This window comes from Sturnus vulgaris, chromosome 11, assembly GCF_052056855.1.
Source record: "Sturnus vulgaris isolate bStuVul1 chromosome 11, bStuVul1.hap1, whole genome shotgun sequence".
Taxonomy (NCBI): domain Eukaryota; kingdom Metazoa; phylum Chordata; class Aves; order Passeriformes; family Sturnidae; genus Sturnus; species Sturnus vulgaris.
The window spans coordinates 21,982,724-22,002,704 of record NC_142253.1 but is presented as its reverse complement, the minus strand read 5'-3'; the positions used below and the strand labels follow the sequence as shown (position 1 = coordinate 22,002,704).

Sequence of the window (19,981 nt, the reverse complement as noted above, 5' to 3'; positions counted from 1 at the left end):
GCACCCTAAACTTCCCAGAACAGTTTCAGAAGTGACCACAGCTGACCTACGACTCTGATCCAGACACTCAGGCAGATAACAGTTCTATTCTTAAGTCCCTCTGCTGCCTTCCTCAAGGACTATTCAGAGATGTTTCAGAGCTCAGTCAGATCCTTCAAACTTCCACCACTGTTTTTCCATCCTGTAGCACCTCTCAGATTTAGTGGGAATGTAAACAACAACAAAAAAAAAATGGTGGGGAAATCAAAACTGGACAGTGAAGCCCCTTCTGGAATTTCAGTGCAGACATTGTGATAGTAAACTAGACATTGTCAGAGTCCTAGTGGGATATAGAAAAAATTGGTGCAACCTTTTAATTCCTGCACTGATGCTGTGAAGAAATCCTATGGGTATAGAGCATCTTTCTCTTGGTTTAATTTCCATTTCAAATTACAAAGGCTTTTCTGTGCTCTTACTTTATAGTGAGTGTGGCATAATGATTCCATCCCTGATCAGAGATTTGCATAACTTATGTTAATAGTAATCGGGTTCATGTTATATTCTTCATCTTAAAATCTGGAATTGATCAGAGGGAATCATTATTATGAGCCTTAATGAAACATTCTTCCCCCTTTTCACATTAAATTTTACTGACTGATATGTTGTGTTATACAGTGAAGGCAAAGAACTTTTAAGGAAACCAGAGGTACATTCAATTTTCTATATAAGGAGATCACTCTATGATTTTTAACCTTTCTCCAGGTCTGAAGATGTAGGAGCATCAATATTTGTATCTAAATAGATTTGAAAGTGATTACTGCAAAGTTAAGCAGCTGAAATCTGCTCAGTACTCCTCAGCAAACGCCAAAATAATTGCTAATAATTTCATAATAATTATTTAAGATTAAGATTATTATTTAAGATTATTTAAGATCACTTGCTTAGAAAATCAGTCAGAAACTAAGATAAAAGATGCCAACATTTTTAACAGCACTCCAGTGCACATATATTGTTGCAACAACTTTAACAACAAAGAAATATACTTAAAAGCCCAATAAGCCAAACCAAAAGGCCAAAATCATCTTTTGTTTAGTCCATTGTGTTGCTTATCTTTATTTCACAAAGCCTTCTGCATTTTTAAAAGTTTAGTTACTTAGTGTGTGGCTTTGCTAGAGCCCGTCAGGGAAAGTAAAGTGTGTGTGTTTTCTAAATACAATATTGTCCAGCCTAGAAAATGTTTACACCAAAACTTTTCTTCCCTTTCACTTCTAAAAACCTCTTCCTCCAAGCTCAGACCTACAGAAATGTCTCAATTTACGGTTTTCTCATAGGCAGAAATATTGAATTCTCCCCAGACGAGACTGAGACATTTACATGAATCACAGAACCATAGCATGTCCTGAGCTGGAAGGAACATACACTTATGGAAATACACCAGGAATAAAAAAAAATATAATAAATCCTTGAATCACACTAAAATGGCACAGTAATTTCCACCTTTGAGAATTCCTTTCGTCAAATTTTGACCAGGACTGCAATCCTAGGATAAAGGCTGTGCTATTCACTGAGGGCTGTTCCTTGTCACCTCCTGAGTTACTTGTTTAACTTCATCCTTCCACTGTTTGAAAATTAGTAAATAGGCTAGTGAACTTTTTTTCTTTTTTCTTTTTTGAAAGAATCCCCCAGGCTTGGTTTTTAGCTCTTGCTTGCAGATAGGAAGGTGAGCTGGACCCCTTCCCTTTGCACAGCCTGCTCACAATCCCTTGTGCACACAGGGGAAAACTTTCCTATGCCAAACAGGTACAGAAAATTACAAGGATTTGTACAAAAATAAAAGGCAGTTGCTGGTATTTCGCGTGTTTGCAGGAGCTCGCATGAGAATCTTTTGGGGCAGACCTTGGCCCACTGGTTACTGACACCCTTAGTGAGGCATTTTGTCATTCTTTTGGCCTAATGTAAAGTGACATCTACATTGTTGCTGTCACAGTTTGCTTGCTTGTCATTACTGTCCATATTACACACTAGAGATTTTACTCCCCAGTGATGATTCAGAGCAGAAAGCAAAGTTGTTGGCAATAGGGTTTCAAGAATTCCCTTTCAAAACACTGCGGAGACAAAGCTGGTCAGATGCTGGAACACAATTCAAGTGCACCCAAATCTAATAATTTATTTCTGTCTTATTTTGTTCTGCATACACAGCCCATCATTACACCCTTCCAGCATGGGGGGTTCAGCTTTCAAAGGATTGATGGGATTTAGCTCCAGTTTCCATTAACACCAGTGAGCCACCCAGCACCACTTTGGGAGCTACCTGGGGCTGTTTTCTTCTCTGGCTGCACAGGGGTTTGTACCCCCAGCTCTCCCTAAGGTGAGGAAGAATTAACTTTGTCTCTTTTCTGTTCCCTGAGAATAGTTTTTGTAACTTCTGACTGATAATCTTCTAAGTCCCAAATTTAGCTGTCTGTTTTGCTTTAGGGAGAGGAGGATCAACAGGCTCAAGGTTTTCCAGCCTTAATATCCTTGTTGTTAATGCTAAAGAGCAGAGCACATATATTTTCAATCTTGCTGAGTTAAAGCTTCATTTAATTAACTATATGTACATACACACAAACCAATTCTGTTTTACAGTCCTTAGCCAAAGCTACATGTCAATCTAAAAATTAAATAATAGAAAACAGACATTTAGCTTAGTTTATATAACCTGACAGTGCTCCTATCCTTCCTCTGTTTCACCTAGTGTCATCTTTCAGTGTTCCTCTCTAATTTTATTTGGAACAAAATAAAAAGATTAAGATAAAATAATTCCCAAAAGATAATTGCAAAATGATTTATGTGCAGGTGTTAAATTATTTCTGGCATTGATGTTCCATAGAGTGCAAAGTTACATCATTATGGTATTCAAAAGAGCATCTACATTTGATAATCCTGCTAATCATCAAAAGACACTGGATCTGAATCCCGAAGGCATGTTACATTTTGATTAAATTTTATCATCCGTGATTCTGTTTACGGTTCACTAAGGTATGAATTTCTTTCACATTCCATTGGGTTTACAGCTTATTGTGTTTGACTTGGAACACAGTCAGCCAGAGCTTTCCCTGAGCCACCAGCTCTGCAGCTACTGCCTTTGCATACTTCAGACACCCAAGTCATCCTGGGCAGGGACAATTCCACCTTTTCCAGCACCTCCTGCTCCTGAGCTCCATCACCACAGAGATTAAAGCCGAGTCCTCCAGAGCTGGGTCTCTGCAAGCTCCCCAAGACCCAGCCCAGGCAGCAGAACACATTTCCAGCCCCGAATTGCCAAATGGCAGAGCAACTTGTAGAGCACGGCTTTTAGCACAGATTAGTATTGCCTACACTGCTGCAAGTGGTGTAGCAATGCTTGAGAGAGCTTGTTGTAATTAAACTCTACTCCTTCGGAATCCTAATCCTGAGGCTTTCTGGTTTGTAATTCCAACTTCACGGCTGCACAACCAATTTTGTGTTCTTCAGACACAGCCCCAGGCTGTGGGATCTTTCCACTCCGGAGTGCACATGACAGCAGCTCCACTTTGAAACCATTTGCCTGGCTGGAGAGCCATGGCTTCTGGAGAGCAGCCCCATGCCTTCTTCACACTCATTCCACAGCAAACCACTGCAGCTTCACAGCTCTGCCACCCTACTTCTCCTGCAGGCTTCACCCAGCTGGATCTCACAGCACCTCCCAGTGTGGATCTAACTGCATCCTGCCAAGTCTACACACAGCTGAGAGCACACCTGGCAGCTCTGGACAGAACATCCAAATGTAGTCTTCCCTGTCAGCTCGGAGAATCTGGGAGGCTGAGGAAGGGAAAGTGGCACTGGGAGGTGAGGGAGCACACCCAGACATGCACACACTGGCAGAGCACCTCACACTGACAATCAGCCTCTTACTGCAGCAATTCTTGTAAGTGGGACCACATGAAAAAACCCTCCCAGACCTCTCTTTGCCCTTCAGGGATTCTACCATCATTAATAACAATTAATAATAATAAGAGTAATAATAATAATAATAATAATAATAATAATAATAATAATAATAGTACAACTGCAAGAACCCCTCCAGACTGCTGAGCTGGCTGCCAGTTGTGGATGGCAAGCTGCTGTCCCTGTATTTGACAGAAGTTGCACCTCTGTCCCATCATGCCCTGATTTTGACTATTTCAAGTGCATTTGTGCCATGAGAAGAAACCACAGTGGCTCTGGCAAGTCAGACGTTGGCACCAGAGCTTGTTTTTGATGTATCACAAGGCAGCAGCAAAACCTCTGGCTGGGGGAAGGTGAGAGGAAAACAGGAAGATATATGGTTCTTTCTTTTCTTCAACTTACACATTTCTCACATTTAGAGGAATAGTTTCAGGTTGCTTTTTGATACATTATAATGTCTTGCATCAAAAAAATAAAGAATAAAAAGAAAGGAAAATGCTTAGAGAACAAAGAGAAATGCCTTTAGCACTATAGGTTAAAAGAATGAAAATATGACTATGAACATTAACTTTATTTTCAACATTCCTCGCATTTTTTTTGGTGATAAATGACTTCACATGCAGTTGCCTTCAGGGTTATATCCACAACTTCGTTTTTCATGTTATTCTGAATAAATTTTAAGGTGGACACTAGAACAGGCTTTGCTAAAACGCAATTGGGGCATGTACACAACCCCCATTTGGTTCACACAGGTAAAAAAACACTGAGAAACAATCATGAAACACTTGCTGCAAACAAAGCTGGGATTTTCCTCCTGCCTACAAGTGCATTGTTGCAGGATTGGCCTTTGCTGCTGGGTGCAGACAAATTTCAGGGGTACATACAGAAAAGGTGAATGGTAACAGTAATCAGGCTACTGAGAGAGCACTAGAATTTGTGAAGTAGCCTGGATTCTTTCTTGCACACAAATAAATAATGATTTCTTGTAATGAATGGGTGGCTTTAGTTACAAGAATAAGGCAGAGGGAATGGTAAGAAATCCTCATATTTCATCGCAAGTAATGAAAAATACCAACTTAATGCCTGTAACTTTCTACCAGTCATCAATGGGGGCACACAGCCAAGCAGTGTGGGGGACGTGTCATTAGTCTTTGTTTTATTAATTTGCTCAGCTCCACTTAATTGTTTCAGAAGTTCAGTTTAAAATTCAAACAAATATTTCTTTATTTATTTCTTTTTCTGAATAAACAAAGAGTTTGACGTCGACAAAACTTCCTAGTTGACTCCTGAGCACCTGCAGCACCCCAGGACTGAGTGTTTCACGTGTATTTACCCTGTTTAGGGTTGGATTTGGGTCATGGCAGAGGACCTAGGATATGTTCCCCTCGTAGGAAATGCAACCTCTAAGAAATCTTGGAGCAGCAAGGCAGTAGGAGACTCCTTATCTTTCTTCTTTGTGGGAGGGATGAAGGTTCCACAGAACCCCAGAACCATTAATGCTGGAAAAGAACTCCAAGAGCACCAAGTCCATCCTGTGCCCAACCCCACCTGTTTGCCCAGCCCAGAGCACTGAGTGCCACGTCCAGGGTGTCCTTGGACACCTCCAGGGATGGGGACCCCACCACTGCCCTGGACAGCCCTGTCCAATGCCTGACAATGCTTTCCATGAAGAAACTCCTCCTGGTGTCTAACCTAAACTTCCCCCTGTGCAGTTTGAGGCCATTTCCTCTTATCCTGTCACTGGAGCAGAGCCCGGCACCCCTTGCCTGCACCGTCCTGCCAGGGAGTTGGAGAGAGTGAGAAGATCCCCCCTGAGCCTCCTTTTCTCCAAATTAAACAGCTCCAGCTCCCTCAGCTGCTCCTCACAGGACTGACTCTCCAGGACCCTTCACTTCTCTTCTGTCGCTGGAACTCCAATGACATCTTCTGATTCCATGGACAGCTGGTTCCTACCAAACGCTCTTTAATTTGTGACCAGCTCTGGCTCACAAAGAGTTAATGCCCACTGCATTAGTTCTCTATCTGTAAAGCTGGAATTTTTCTCCTCTTTTTCTCCCCAGAAACTTTCAGTGAACATGAACACTTTACAGGACAAAGAACTTAGCTGGCCACGAAGTGTCTGAATCAGCTGGAACTTGCATTTCCCCCTGCCATCCTGAGATTTGATGCATGTGCTGCATTATACAGGGAGTCACAGAATCCTGGAGTGGGCTGGGTTAGAAGGGACCTTAAATCCAGTGCCACCCCTGCCATGGGCAGGGACACTTTCCAGTGTCCCAGGACACTCCCAGCTCTGTCCAACCTGGCCTTGATCACTTCCAGGGATGGGGAAGGTGCAGCCTCTCTGGGGAACACTGATACCAGCTCAGTTCCTGTTTGTCCATCAGATGTGAAAACTGATTAAAAACCAGAGGGGCATTAAAAAGTATTTCCCCAGGACTCCAAGATTATAGCTTGTCCTATCGGTTTTTAATGATTTCTTTATTGTGTTACAATTAACCAAACCTTAGGATGGTTTGTCAGAAGAGAACTTCACCACAGTATGTTTTATTTGGAGCACTGTACCAGTAGGGCTTAAAAGCTGAAGAAAATTATGACAGAAACTACTCTTGATTGGATTCTTATCAAAATATCTTCCCTACAAATACCTCGGCATTATTTCTTGCATGTAATGTGGCTTTTATATCAAAACGAGAAAAAATCAAAACGCAGTACAGAGCAAACAGTAACCAGAAGCCGACAGTTCAATCTGCGCTTGAGGGAGCTGTAATCAATTTATCCTTTCTTCATGCTCAGCTGGGTCTTTTAGCCCCCATTGATGCTGTCTGCATTGTCAAATGCTACTCCCAGAATTTCACTGTCAAGCTGTAAGGAGACACAGTCAGTGCAAGCCTCCCCAAGTCAAGAAGAACCACTGGAATTAACCTTCTAACTGTAATCCCAAGGTCAGAGGGCAAAACGGGCTAATTTCTATGTGAGTTAAACGTGTGGATGTAATGATCAGAAGAGTAATGATCAGGAAGTCACAAGGAGGAACTCAGCTTTCCAGCAGAATCACCATCTGAGTGGTTTTGTCAGGAAGCAAAAATTCCACGGGAAAGCCAACACACCTGAAAGTGCAGCATCTTGGAATGAGCCTTTTCCCTGCTGGGAGAAACAAAGTCTGGATTGTGAGGCGAGATGGCAATGTCTCCTCTCTACAGGCTGCAGGGGTGGGAGCCACTGCTGACAGTAGCAGGACAAGTGTAGATTGATATCTTGGTAGTAATGCAAGGAACTGCATTCAGAGCAAGAAGTTTGGGAATTCAGAGGAATAAGATTCTTGGCTTACTTTTTTGTTAGTGACAAAAGGAAAAGAGGCAGAAATAGCTCCAGGAACAAAGATCCTGGTTCTCTCCGAAAAGATTCGAGTCAGGTTATGGCCATTTTGAGTCAGTTATCTAAAACCACCGGAGGGACAGAGATTATGGGGATGAAAGGTACACTATTATATTGTTTATATGATCTATCTTCTAATAATCTATATTGAATTCTGTAGGTAATTTTCTGAAAGATGATGCTTACTTATTTGAACAAATTTAGGGAGGCCTAAGCTGCTTTCAGGCAGCGAAGATCACTGTGCTATTGGATATTAGGATACAGCTGAATCTCCATTGCTGTGCTTATCTAAAATCATGTGTTTTAAGATGCCCAACACAAGAACGTACTTCTCTGGGAATGGACCCCCGCTCAGAGGAAAATCCCTGCTACTGAGTCATGTAATAAGAGGTCTAAAAACCCTCCTGGAAACAGCTGACAGCTCCTGGCTTTGTAATCCTAACAGTCTGTTAATGTAAAGGTGAGCAGAGAGAATCAAACTGCAAGGGACTTGTGAATAAAACTCCCTTCTCTATCTGTCACTTTGTATAACAAATACAATTTATGTTCTTTGTGTAATTTATTTCAAAAGCCACTGTAACAATCTTGGATTGGTAATAGATCTTTTCAATAAATAGGTACAGATTTGGAAGCCTCTCTTGTTCTTGACATTTTTGGAAAGCTGGCTTTTGGTTTAGTGGTACTACAGTTCTTTTATATAAGCATTAGAAAACTTGTTTTTTCTGGAAATGCTAATATGATGAATAATCACTTGACTTGCTCATTTGCTGGTTCTGAAAAGTGAAAAATACTTCCCACGTTCATAGATGACACTTCCAGTTAAAAGAACATACTGGGACAAACCCAATTCAATGGCAAAGATCAAAAATAAACAATGTCTTTCATTACATATTGTTATTACTCTTTAAAAAGGGAAGCAAGTCATAATTGGCCAATAGTATCTTCTAGATAAAGCTGTCTCTTATCCCCTTGTTCTAAATGCAGAAATGTACTGTCACTGGTCACTCTCTAGATGCAAACCAGAGCAGTTGTGCATAGAGGGGAGTGCAGGGTGCCAGAGCTTCAGGAGGGTTGCTCTGGGAGCACAGGGATGTGTGCACAGCTCCAGCTGCCAGCCTGGCAGAGCCCTCGGGCACTAGGAAAGCTCCCTGGCTGCAGCTCAGCTCAGCAGGTCCTGCAGAACCTCCGGGCTTGCTCTGGGCCCTCTGCCCAGGCAGGGTGCAAGGGGAGCTCTGTCCTGCTCTGGAAGGAGAGCCTGGAGCTCTTGGCTACCTGAGGAGCTTTGCTTCACCATTTGTCTGGGGGTCTGCAAAGATGAAAAATTACTTCTGCTCTAAATGTGACATTGCATGAGTAGTTTATTGCTTTATTTATTTACTTATTTGAAGACAGCTTCATTTCATCCTCATATCCACAAAAATGAAATGCTATTTCTTAGAAAGGAACTCACTGTTATGAGCAATACAAAGGGAGGGTCTTTGTTCCTCTCAAGCACCAGTCAGATTTTCAGTTTACAATGCAAAAAGCTGCAGGTTTCAGTTTCAAAGTCTTGAAATTCAGTTCAAACCTGGCTTGACTGAGGAGAGCTGCAGGTGCCCCGTGGCTGAGGGCTGAGATGCAGACAAGCCCCAGCCACCCTCACAGGTGTCCATCCATACTCCAGGAGCAGCACCAGCACATGGTGCTCCAGAATGGGCAGCACAGCCCAGGTGACTTGGGGCACTGCTCAGCCTGTGCTCCCTGAGGGGCTCCTCCTGCCACCCCTTGCCATGAGAGCCAGCAGAGCACAGAGGCTGCTCTAGCAGGGCCTGGTGCAGTGTTTGGTCAGCAGCACCCCCCTGCCCATGGACACCCCCAGAGCAGCAGATCCACACCTGGGGGCACCTCCAGGTCCTGGAGTGGAACATGGAAATGTGTCCACTGATCCAAACTAAAGTATGGTGAGCCAGATGTCAGGCACGTTCAAGGAATCTGATGAGGAGAAAAGGAGGATGGAAAGAAGTGAGACACAGAGAAACCTGCAATTATCAATAGGATGGATTTTCTTCCCTTTTTGACAGGGATACAGTTACCCAACCTGTTATTATGTGGTCCTAATTACATATCTCTGCAATAGATCACTCAGGTAAGAAGAAATATCCACTGCCTGGGAAACATCACTAATTGTTCCTTTTTTGTTGGCATACTTTCTGATTGGAGTAATTATAGAGCTGCTTCCCCATGCTCTTTTGCTCTGAAGATTTTGAAGACATATTTCTTCACAGATTCCATAAAATTAAGCACCTTGTACTTCTTAATTTTGGCTTTTTTTTTTCCTCTTTCCTACCTTTTCTTCCCTTGGACAGAATATTGCCAATATTACTGTGTGAAGAAACCTAATGAAACATCTTCAGCATCCCACCACACTGTGCATTGGACATGCTAAATAAAGTCCTTGATTTCAATCACTATGAAGTTCTTACACTAACTTTAGAAAAGCTTTTGTCTTCCAAAATTATAAAAAGTAGCAAAAAAGGGGAAAAAAGTTTAGATCTATTGAGCAGCTTAACTCTAATATAAGTAGATAGCTAATTTGCTTTGATACACTGAAATAAAGTTCTAACAGTCTGGGAGATGCCTGTCTCAGGTGTGTCAGCAAGTTCTTTATCAGGATGCTGGAAACCCGGCCAGAGCTGCCACAGCACCCCCGCCCCCAGACAGGTCACAGAACTTTTTGCAGCACAGAGTCTGAACAGGAGAACACAGGAATAGAGCAAGGCCCTTTAATAGGGAGAACTTACAGATTGCTACTGGTTCTTCCACTCAGCTCCATAACCTGCATTTCTAGCAGAGCTCAAAGGAGGACACTGCACCATGACTGAGAGATCCAGCAGGGATGAAGACCCACAACCTCTTTTGACAGGTCTTTCCTACCTAACCTGAGAGTTCTACATCCACCCTTTCTTGCTACCTTGAAGATAAATTTACTCTCTTGACCCACAAACATCTCCAGCTGCAGCACTTCCCACCGTGACTCAGACCCTGACAGTCCATTTTATTCCAGCCATGAGCACTGTTCTTTATTAATACCCTCAGGTCAGTTTAGACCTAAGCCTTCTGCTCTTCTGCCATGATTTTTTTCTTTTCTTTACCTTCTAAAATCATCAAAACAGGAGGAAAATATTTATGCTACACTTTGGGGTTTGCTGTAGAAATGAATCAGAGTTAAAGTCTCCAGCACTTTCAGGAGGTTGTAATCTCCTGACCACAGACCTCTGGAAGCCTCATTCCTCTATACAATGAGATGCTTCAAGGCTGAGTAACTCAAGTTCCGTTTTCCTGGCATGGGAGTGCACTTATTCCATGAAAAATCACCATGAGAAGCCAAAGATCAGCAGTCCCCCTACCTTTCCTCTGATCCTGTACCATGGGCTTTACAATGGATTAAAAGACAAATTCCCACCTGGTTCTGCCCATCCCATGCCAAGTCTTCTCTTGCCTGGGGGCTTCTGCTCAGATCAACATAAACGGAACAGGCAGAAAAGAATTCAAGAGCTTGGTTTTATTAACCAGATCTTTAAACTAGATCCGAATCCCAGTCCAGTCAGGGGGAAGACTTCTTATACCACACACAGATTGTGGCTGAGCCTGAAGTCTGGGATGATTTTTGTTTATTTACTGGACCTATCTCCCAACTAAGAAATGTACTACATTTTCCAAGCATCTGCATAACCTGATGATACGAAGCTCCTTTATGAAGATGGGTATCTTTGGAGTAATTAATTTATCATGTGATAGAACTGTTGCCCTGACTACTACAGAAATTATTCAACAACAGAGCAAATTGGTATGTAAACAGTAACAGTTATCTAACTTATTGGCACAAAAATAACTGCTGACAAGTGCATTCCACACACTCCAAAGGCTCTGTCCAGCTCAAATGTACTTCCTTTTTCAGACTCCTCCTTTATTCAGATCCTATTCCTGATTTCAGTGAAGTGCTCCTCAGCATCCCAAACCCCCTGAGAACACCACCATCAATAGTCAGAGCTGCTGAAGGTGTCTTGGCCTGGGGCTGAAAGCCCTGCAGACATCAAATATATGGAGTAGTGTTCCAGTCGTGCGTTGTCCAGCAGGGTGATGTCAGCAGCAGCTAATCTTCATCCTATTTTTCATCCTATTCCCCATCCTATTCCTCATCCTATTCCTTATCCTATTCCTCGTGCTATTCCTTATCCTATTCCTCATCAGATGGAGTGCTGATCTGAGGAGACCATTTCTCACAAGGTCACATAACCCAAGTGTGCTGCCCCTCCTGGCTAGCATTTCTAATGAAGGATTCCTGGTGTTGAAAACAAAGCTGAACAGAAACACAAATTCCTTCCTTCCCTCCCTCCCCAGAGGAGACTGGCAGGGTCTGCAGTGACAGGCCAGGCCTCGTGTCTGGGTAAGGAATAGGGTCCCACTCTGCCCAGGGAGGCAGTAGTTACCAGAGGGATAAACACATGGAGTTGTGAATGCTTGAAGCCTGCACAGAATAAATTACATAAAGAAGCAGCTCCACAGCTGAAGACATACCTTTTTCTACAGCTCCCTGTGCAAACAGTGTGTGCTTCCAGCACTCTGCTCCCTGGGCTGCTGAGCAGCCATTCCCATGGAATACTGAAGGTATGAGCACCTTGATAGTATTTCTTCTTCAACTATATTGATTTTATTTTTAGTGGCCTGCAAAAACATGACCAACTACTACCTCGGTAAACTATCACATGCAGTACAGAGCGCTTTTAATCCTTAAAACAGCCTAGTTATTGGCTTCTGTTTAAGAAAACATCTCTAAAAACAATTCCAAATGTTTTGTGCATGTGCAAGAGGAATTTCCACAAATGACTGACCTGGATCAGCCACTGCTGTGCAGGTCCACAGGGGCTGGCTATATTACAGCTGAGAAGGTTATTTCTGCATGTTGTGATGGACAAAGTGTGGGCCTTGGCTATATTTAAACATCCCTGTGCCCACCTGGCTGCTGCTCCTGTCCTAAAATGAGCCCGTGAGAAAGTTCCTAGCTTTTTAATTTGTTAGAGGATTTAAGGAGCACCATGGCATAGCATGGCAGAGTTTTAAACTATTATTCCGTGCACATAAAAGTAGCACAGAGAATTTAAAGGTGAATCCCAAGTTCAGACAAACAAAGATGTTTATTTCAACTGTATAAATTTAGAATTATGGGGTAATGAAAGGGGCATTGACAACCACTTGTGAGCTCCTTTAACATATCTATTTCCAGGAAATGTAACATCTGGTGTATACCACATCCATTATCCTATCTGTCCAACTTAAGTGCACACAAATAATATATGTGCATGACTGATTTCCCTGCTGATGTCTTTATTATTACTTTGAACAGATGAAATCTAGACCAGTCTTTTACTGTTACATTTTGTTTTCTGCATTCCAATGTCAAATTGCTTAATTATGTGATATTTGGTAACACTCTGCAAATGTTTCTTGCTGTCATTTTAGTGCCCAGTAGTTAGAGCAACAGGTAGAAAATGCAGTCAAAGTGCAGAAACATTAATTATTTTGATTCAGAACTGTGTAAGTTCTTATTGCTTATACATTACTTATTACATTACTTATAAAAAACAGAAGCAAAGTTCTTAGAGATTTGTCAGGCACAATAGCTAAAACTAGAATCTGCTTCCTGTGATTCCATCAAGTCCAACCCCTGGCCCTGCACAGGACCCCCCGACAATCCTACCCTGTGCCCGAGAGCGTTGTCCACAATGGAGGAAGCACTTGTTTGGTTTTACAGAACTTTCAGAGCATCTAAATTTCCATGTGATAATGTTCTGTACACAAATAAGACCTCAACAGGAAAAAAATCATCCCAGGCTTGTCTTGCCTTCCCCAGTAGGTACATGCTTCTATTTTGAGAGGAAAACAGCTCTTAGAGGAAGCAACTTGTAGATTTAGAATACGACTTTTAAAGTGCCCTGGAGGCCACACAGCAGCTTGGAAGCAATACAATGCAAATGAAATGAGTGGGAGATGAAAGATCTTAATAAGCACTGAGAGCAGGATAAGTTTGAATCAGTCACAGCAGTCATTTCTCGGCCACAGGAATGAGTGCCAGGAAAAGAACCAAGAGTCTGAATTCTGAGTGTCTGCCACAGCCCCAGCACTTGCAAATGAATCTCTGGGGGCAGAGCACAGACAGTTGGGCTGGTGACAGCAGTGGTGAAAGTGCAGGTGGACATGAAGTGCTAAAAGGCTCCTGAATTTGAGTGCTGCCTTCTTTTTGCCATTTTGCATCCCTGGACTGCTACCTCTACAGAATTCAGGGAAGAACAAGGAGAAAATGTTTGGAGGGAAAAAATAAGCTGAGAAATGGTGGATAGAGAAGCTCTGCCCCTTTTACCTGAGTTCTACCACGTTCCCATGCCTGGGGACATCTCTCTCAGGGCCTCTGTCCTGAGAGACAAGACAGAGCTCTCAGCCTATGGGAGTCCTCAGCCATTCCTCCCTTTCTGTCAGTGGGAAAAGGGGACATTCTCTGAAAGGAGCAGACAGACAGGGGACAGCAGGGATGTGAGCAGGGGCAGAACCCTGAGCACTGGGGTTCTGCTGGGACAGGCACAGGCACTGCCACAGAGCTAGAGGAGGCAGGAGGAGAATCCTGGGCTGTGTGTGCAGAGAGGCTTGAAAAGCAAGGCAAAAAGTCAATACCTACACCATGTTCCAAGGGGTCAACTCAAAATATTCTGTCTTCTAAGGCTTGGAAGCTTGGGAGTCAGGTTCATGGCAGCAAAGAAGGACCATGAACACCTGTCCTGTTCTTACTACACACTTACTGCAGTTTTCTTCTTCCAAAAATCCCTCTACAACATTCCCTTCACTTGTCAGCTCTTGGGCTGCAAGTTACAGACTCTGTTTTGCCAGTTGTGAACCAAAATACACTTGATCTCTCAAGAAGATCAAAAAGTAGAAATGAATCTCAAACCACATCTTTCTGAAGACTGAGAAAGTGAAGAAACAAGGGCATGAGTACAATTCAATACAGCAGGTACATTTCTCATCCCCCACCTCTGCAAACAGGCACTTTGGAACAGCACCAGCAGCCCTGAAGGACGAGAATGTCACTCCTCCAGTGACAGACCTACTCACCAAGATATTATTTAGTGACCCTCCACATCTGCAGACTGGCAAGATGAAACCATTCCTCACCCACCCGTAAGATTTACCATCCATGGCATCATAACCACCCCAAGTTAATCTGGCACTGGGAGGGGAAATCTCCATGAAAGAAGGAAAAGCCCTTCTCAGAGAAAGAGGGAGAAAACCCCTTCACCACCATCACCAAATCGCTCACCATCCCGTGTGGTGTCACCAAGGAAGCATCAGAAACCTGGAATTCATTGACAAAATGCTGGAATTCAGATTTTCAGGACGCCAGGCCCTGTCCTCAGCTCAGCCCTGCCTCACAGCAATTATTTTGGCAATGCTAAAAGGAACAAGTCCAACTGACTGTACCCTCAGGACTGGAAAGTTTTAGCACCATGCTTGCAGACTTGCCACATATTCTAGATCTATTGCTCTGGTTCCTCTGAAGCACTGGGTCTGTGCTACCTTAACTCTTGGTGTGAGGAATTTGGAAACTTCAGTACAGATATATTGATATTTTGGAATACATAATCTTAACTTTATGAGTTGTTTTCATCATCTGCTCAAACCATTAAAACGGCTGCTCTGTGTGTTCACGAATGTCCAGGCCACTTGGTATTCCTCAAAATGTTATTTTTCAATTTAAAATAATCTGAAAGGTGTCTTTGAAACAGCATCATCTCTGCACAGGTGAAATGGAACTGAAAGAAGAAATGAAAAAAATATCAGCATGCAATGAATTTTGCAAGAAATCATGAGAAGAGAGAGTTTCAGAACAGAAATCATGCTCTCTGAGCTCGGGGGCTCCAGGCTCTGCTTTCCAGCTCTCAGCCAAAGCAGGACCTGAATTAAAGTGCAGCCACAGCTCTGGGGCTTTCATGCTGATGCTGCACCCCCCATTTCCTTGCTGGATACAGAAGCCAAAACAAACGTGCAGGATGAGCATTAATATTTCAAGACCCAAAGAGAAGCACAGAAACATCCCAAACGAGCCAGTCAATGCTGCTCTCGAGGAGCCATTCCGCTCTGTCCCACCCCCAATCACTCTTTCCATAGGAAGTTGCTATGGTGATGATAATTATTCTTGATCAGCAGGATACAGTAATTATTGCCATAAAAATCACATAAAGCTTGTCACTACATGTGTGAGACAGGGATTGTCTCCTCAGTTATGCACCTTTCCTTGCCCTCCCCCTCCCTTTAAGGTAGGGTGTTGGGGTTTTTTTTGTTGTTGTTGTTGCAATTATGTAGTAAAAGATAAGAAATTCAATTATTTCTTGCTAATATCAACTTTGCAGGAGATGATGGCAGTTGCCAGCAGCTGTTTGGATGATCCCAATCAGGCAGTTTCTGATTATTTCCACAACAAAGAAGGTAAACAGGATTTGAGAATTCACCACAAAAATTAAATGGCTTAGTATTTCAAAACATATTCTGAATATTCTGGAGAGTTTTGAATAGTGGTCTAAAGGTTTGCCACCATTGGAGGCCCTCAGTTCTCCTGTATGATGTTTAGTTCATGGATCTGAAGCTCAGCAGAAGAGACCTCAGGTTCCAGTTCACATCCTGGCTGCAGTCCCTGCTGTGTGTGGGCAGGACAGGGCCAGCACAGCAGAGTCCTGACTCTGGAGCAGCACGGAGCATCCCAGCCCAGTGCTGGTGGCTCTCACCTGAGCAGCTCTAAGGCAGCTTAAGCTCTAAGACTTGTTTACCCCCTATTTGTCATTTTAATTGGTCGATCTTCATTTTCAAAGTAGTTGCGAACACACTGTGATTGATGGAGGGAGTAACATGATATCAATATTCTGAAGACATCCATCATGAACTCTAATCTTAGATATAACTGTACATTGAAGCCTTTCTAGAAATCAATCTCCTCCTTTGTGTGCCTAAGTGCACATAAGAAGTTAACACACACATTCAGACAAAACCACTTGGCTTTAGGACATCCTCTGCATGTTGAGCTGGGACAACACCCTGAGTCATTCCTGACTGGCTTTGGGCATTTGATGCTTTGGGTATTGCTTACAAACTGTGCCAGACACGGTGCCCAAAGGTTTCCATGTCTCCTGAGCCCACAAACAGTGTCCCTTTCATTACCCATGGATCAGGCAGAATCCATCGAAATTGCATTTTACAGTATCTCATTTCATCTCTACATTTTGTAACTGCTTTAGAAGATGCAGGGGGAAAACAATATCACAGGATATTTTCAGCAGGTCGTACATTGGACAATAGCACAGCAGAAATCAATCGGCATTTCAGTGATACAAATGTTTTAAAGAGCCCAAAAAGTTGTTGATGCAAGTTTAAGTTCTGCTGAACCAACAGGTTTTGAAGCACTGCCTTAGGAAGGTAACTGAGGTTTTTTAGTACCTATACGACACAATCTTTTGTTACACTCTGACATAATGTTCTGTAGTCATTATCTGGGACTAATCTCACAGGCATCTCATCTGCCCTCAATGGAATGGAGCTGGGCCAGATCCTTAAGTATGCAAAAATCCAAGAAAAAGATTTATCTGTCTATCAGCATGTATTCATTACACTTAAATTATTATTTGCTCACTATCAGCTTAACCAGCACTTCGCATTGTATCAGAAATCAGAGGGCCTCTATCAAAACGCACAGTAGGTTTAGGGGAAGACAAGAATTCTGCCCCCCTTGAATTGAGGCAAGAGTGAGAAGTTACAGAGCAGAGTCAGTGCAGCGAACACAACCATCTTTTTGTCATATTATAGGAGACAACAGAAAAGGAAGATGGCAGATTACCTCTTATGCCTTTGACAGGTCTGTTTGGTTTGTGCATTCAGCCAGTTGTAATTTTAAATTGTCATAATTGCAAGTCTCAAAGCAATATAAAATAGCATTTTAGATGTGGATCCTGGATCATGTTTTACTGCTCACTGACTCTGGCCTTTCTCTGTGAACTTGGCCATATCACTCAGCCTTAAATTTAATGTTCAGTAATTTGAAGGTTTTCAAATCTGGGAGGATTTAACAAAACCCAAGATCTTAGTGCTGGCACCCAACTGTCAAGTGAAATTACGTCTATGTCCTTCTTGCATATCACACATCTCAAACATAGAAACCACCATAAAATTCTTCAGAAAATACTCCAGAATCACTTAACACAGAGAGTCCCACAGCATGAATTCAGCATCACCTGAACCATCAGAGCTTTGTCTTTTGGGCAGGCTGACCACCAGGAGCTTCTGCTGTGCCTTCAAATGACAATTCTCAGTTCCTTTCCTAAATCTAAACTTGCACACCCAGCATGTTTCTAAATTAAAGCCAAACTTCACCTCGAGTTCAAGCTTTCTCCTCACTTTGCTGTTTTTTGCAATTTCCAGTTATACTCTGAATGTTCTGTTTTCTGATAGTCTCATTCAAGAGGCTTTTTCCTGCCAGAGAAATCTCTGGAACTTCTGCACACTCACCTATGGGATGTCCTAGGATTGACTGGCCGGTTCATTCACAGCACGTTGTTGTTATTTTTTTCTTCCTGAAAATTCCCAGTTTTCCATCCAGCTCAGCAGGCAGGAGGGGGTCAGTGTTTTCCTGTCTAAGTGAGGTATGCAGACCTCTCTGCCCCCCAGGACAATGCTTCACTTGTTCCCCTTCCCAAGGGGATGACAGGAAGATGCTCTGGCCCCAAAGAGATCAAAGAGCTGCCAGGACGGGTTGGTCAAGCATTTCCCTTTCATCTGAATATATTGTTTGTGATTCTGAGCCATTCCTAAAGGTGAAAAAGGGTTCTAATCATTGCAGGAAGAGCCCTTGGAGATGACAGCAAGAGAAAAGGGAAGATTAAGGATTGCTTGCAAACACCAGAGAACAGCAGGTTACATATTTGGAGTAAACTGCATTTGTTAATTTTACTTAAACAGCAACAAAGAGTTAGAAATTCACACAGCATAAAGGAAACTTAGCATTGGTATCTTATAATGCAACAGAGGCTGCTTTATTGCCAGGATTTGTATTATACTGTAAGGTGTGCATTTTGTAATACTTTGCATCTCCAAGAATTAATACGGCACTACAAGAAAAAGGACTTAAATTCTTTTCATTACACTCAATAATTTTGCAGAGAATCACTGAATTCATAAACCAAAGCAGTTCTGTGTTCTCGTGAATCACACAGAGAAACTGAAAACAAGACAGAGCTTTCTAAACTGCACAAAAAGCCCCAGACCACAGAATTTTAAGTTTCTTCTAGCACAGCTCTTCCTTTTAGTTCAGCAATCCATTTCTAAAACAGGGAACTGAAATTTATCCAAATTTCACTTGTTGTTGTCATCTCTCATAACAAAGCAGACCAAATTCCATTTACACCCTTTTGCTGTAAGGATGAGCCCATTATCCCTAAAGAGAATCTGCTAAGGTTTCTGTAATTCAGCCAAAGAAAATAAAGATTTTTTTAAATTTTATTTTTCACTTCTAATTTTCCCCACTGGCAGTATTGAAGGAAGAGCTAGTGAGGAGCAGACCCCACTCAGGGCTCTGTAAAACTGCTAACAGGCTCAGCTGGAGCGAGAGGATGCCAGTATCCAGGAGCCTGAGCCAAGCCCTGCCACTGTAGCTCCCATTTTTGACCCCCAGGTAAGCAGAGGGCTTTGACATCACATAATTTTTGGGACTGAAATCCGTTTGACATCCAAGGATTGCAGCTCGTTCAGATCCACCAGATGGTTTAAAAGTGCTAGATGAGGGCCCAGGGCTGCTGTGCTTGACCTCCCCAGAAAGGAAAGCAGCAAAATCTTGGTGCTCCCAGAAAGGGGTAAAATCCTGGTGCTCCCCAGGTCCCTGAGGCCTCTCTCAGGGTGACTCTGGGCCAGCAGCCTCCAGCCGCAGGCTCCTCTTCAGTGCTGCTGTCACAGGAGCTACACAGTGAATAATCAGTGAAACATGTTCAGCTTCCAGAAGCAGATGGAGCTGCTCTGTGCAGAGGAGCTGCAGAGTATTCCTGTCCTGCTCTATTTTAATAGCAATATTTTCACTAGACCAAAAGGAAAACAAGCAGTATTAAGTGCAAGTATCTCCTGTATAAATATTTATTTAAGGAAGAAAAAGTGTCCTTGTGTGCAACCACAGGTGCACAGGCAAACACTTCAACACCAAATTCCATAAAATAGCCTTCGGACAAGGAGCTGAGCAGTGTTTGGACAGATGGCCAGTTCTTCTGGAAATTCTTCATTTTACTTCCATTGTTTTGTTCAGGACATGGTGCTGTACCGGGAAAATATTCTATAGCACCCTTTTTATTTAGTAGTTTCAATGGATTATACAAATCAGAGTTTACCACAGTCCAGGAATAAATTGCAGGGTCACTAAGACCTCAAAGGAACTTATCTTTGCACAGAATTCACAGAGTGCTCAGCACAGGCTGGGGCAGTCCTGCTTGCAGAGAAGGAACTGGAAAAGTTGAAAGCCTGGAGGGTCCAGAACTGAAAGACTAGAGTCCCATCAAAACTGAGAGAGGCATATTAAAAAAAAAAAAAAAAAAAAAAGAAAAAAAAAAAAAAAGAAAGAAAA

General features: G+C 42.7%; 1 long non-coding RNA gene across 1 annotated transcript in view; it reads left to right on the top strand.

Moving 5' to 3' along the window:
* The window catches only part of LOC148222537 (uncharacterized), a 54,926-nt gene that overhangs the window by 9,934 nt on the left and 25,011 nt on the right, over positions 1–19,981 (top strand). Inside the window, exon 3 of the long non-coding RNA XR_015806128.1 lies at positions 2,179–2,347. This is a non-coding gene — a long non-coding RNA (uncharacterized LOC148222537). The remainder of the gene's footprint in view (positions 1–2,178; positions 2,348–19,981) is intronic.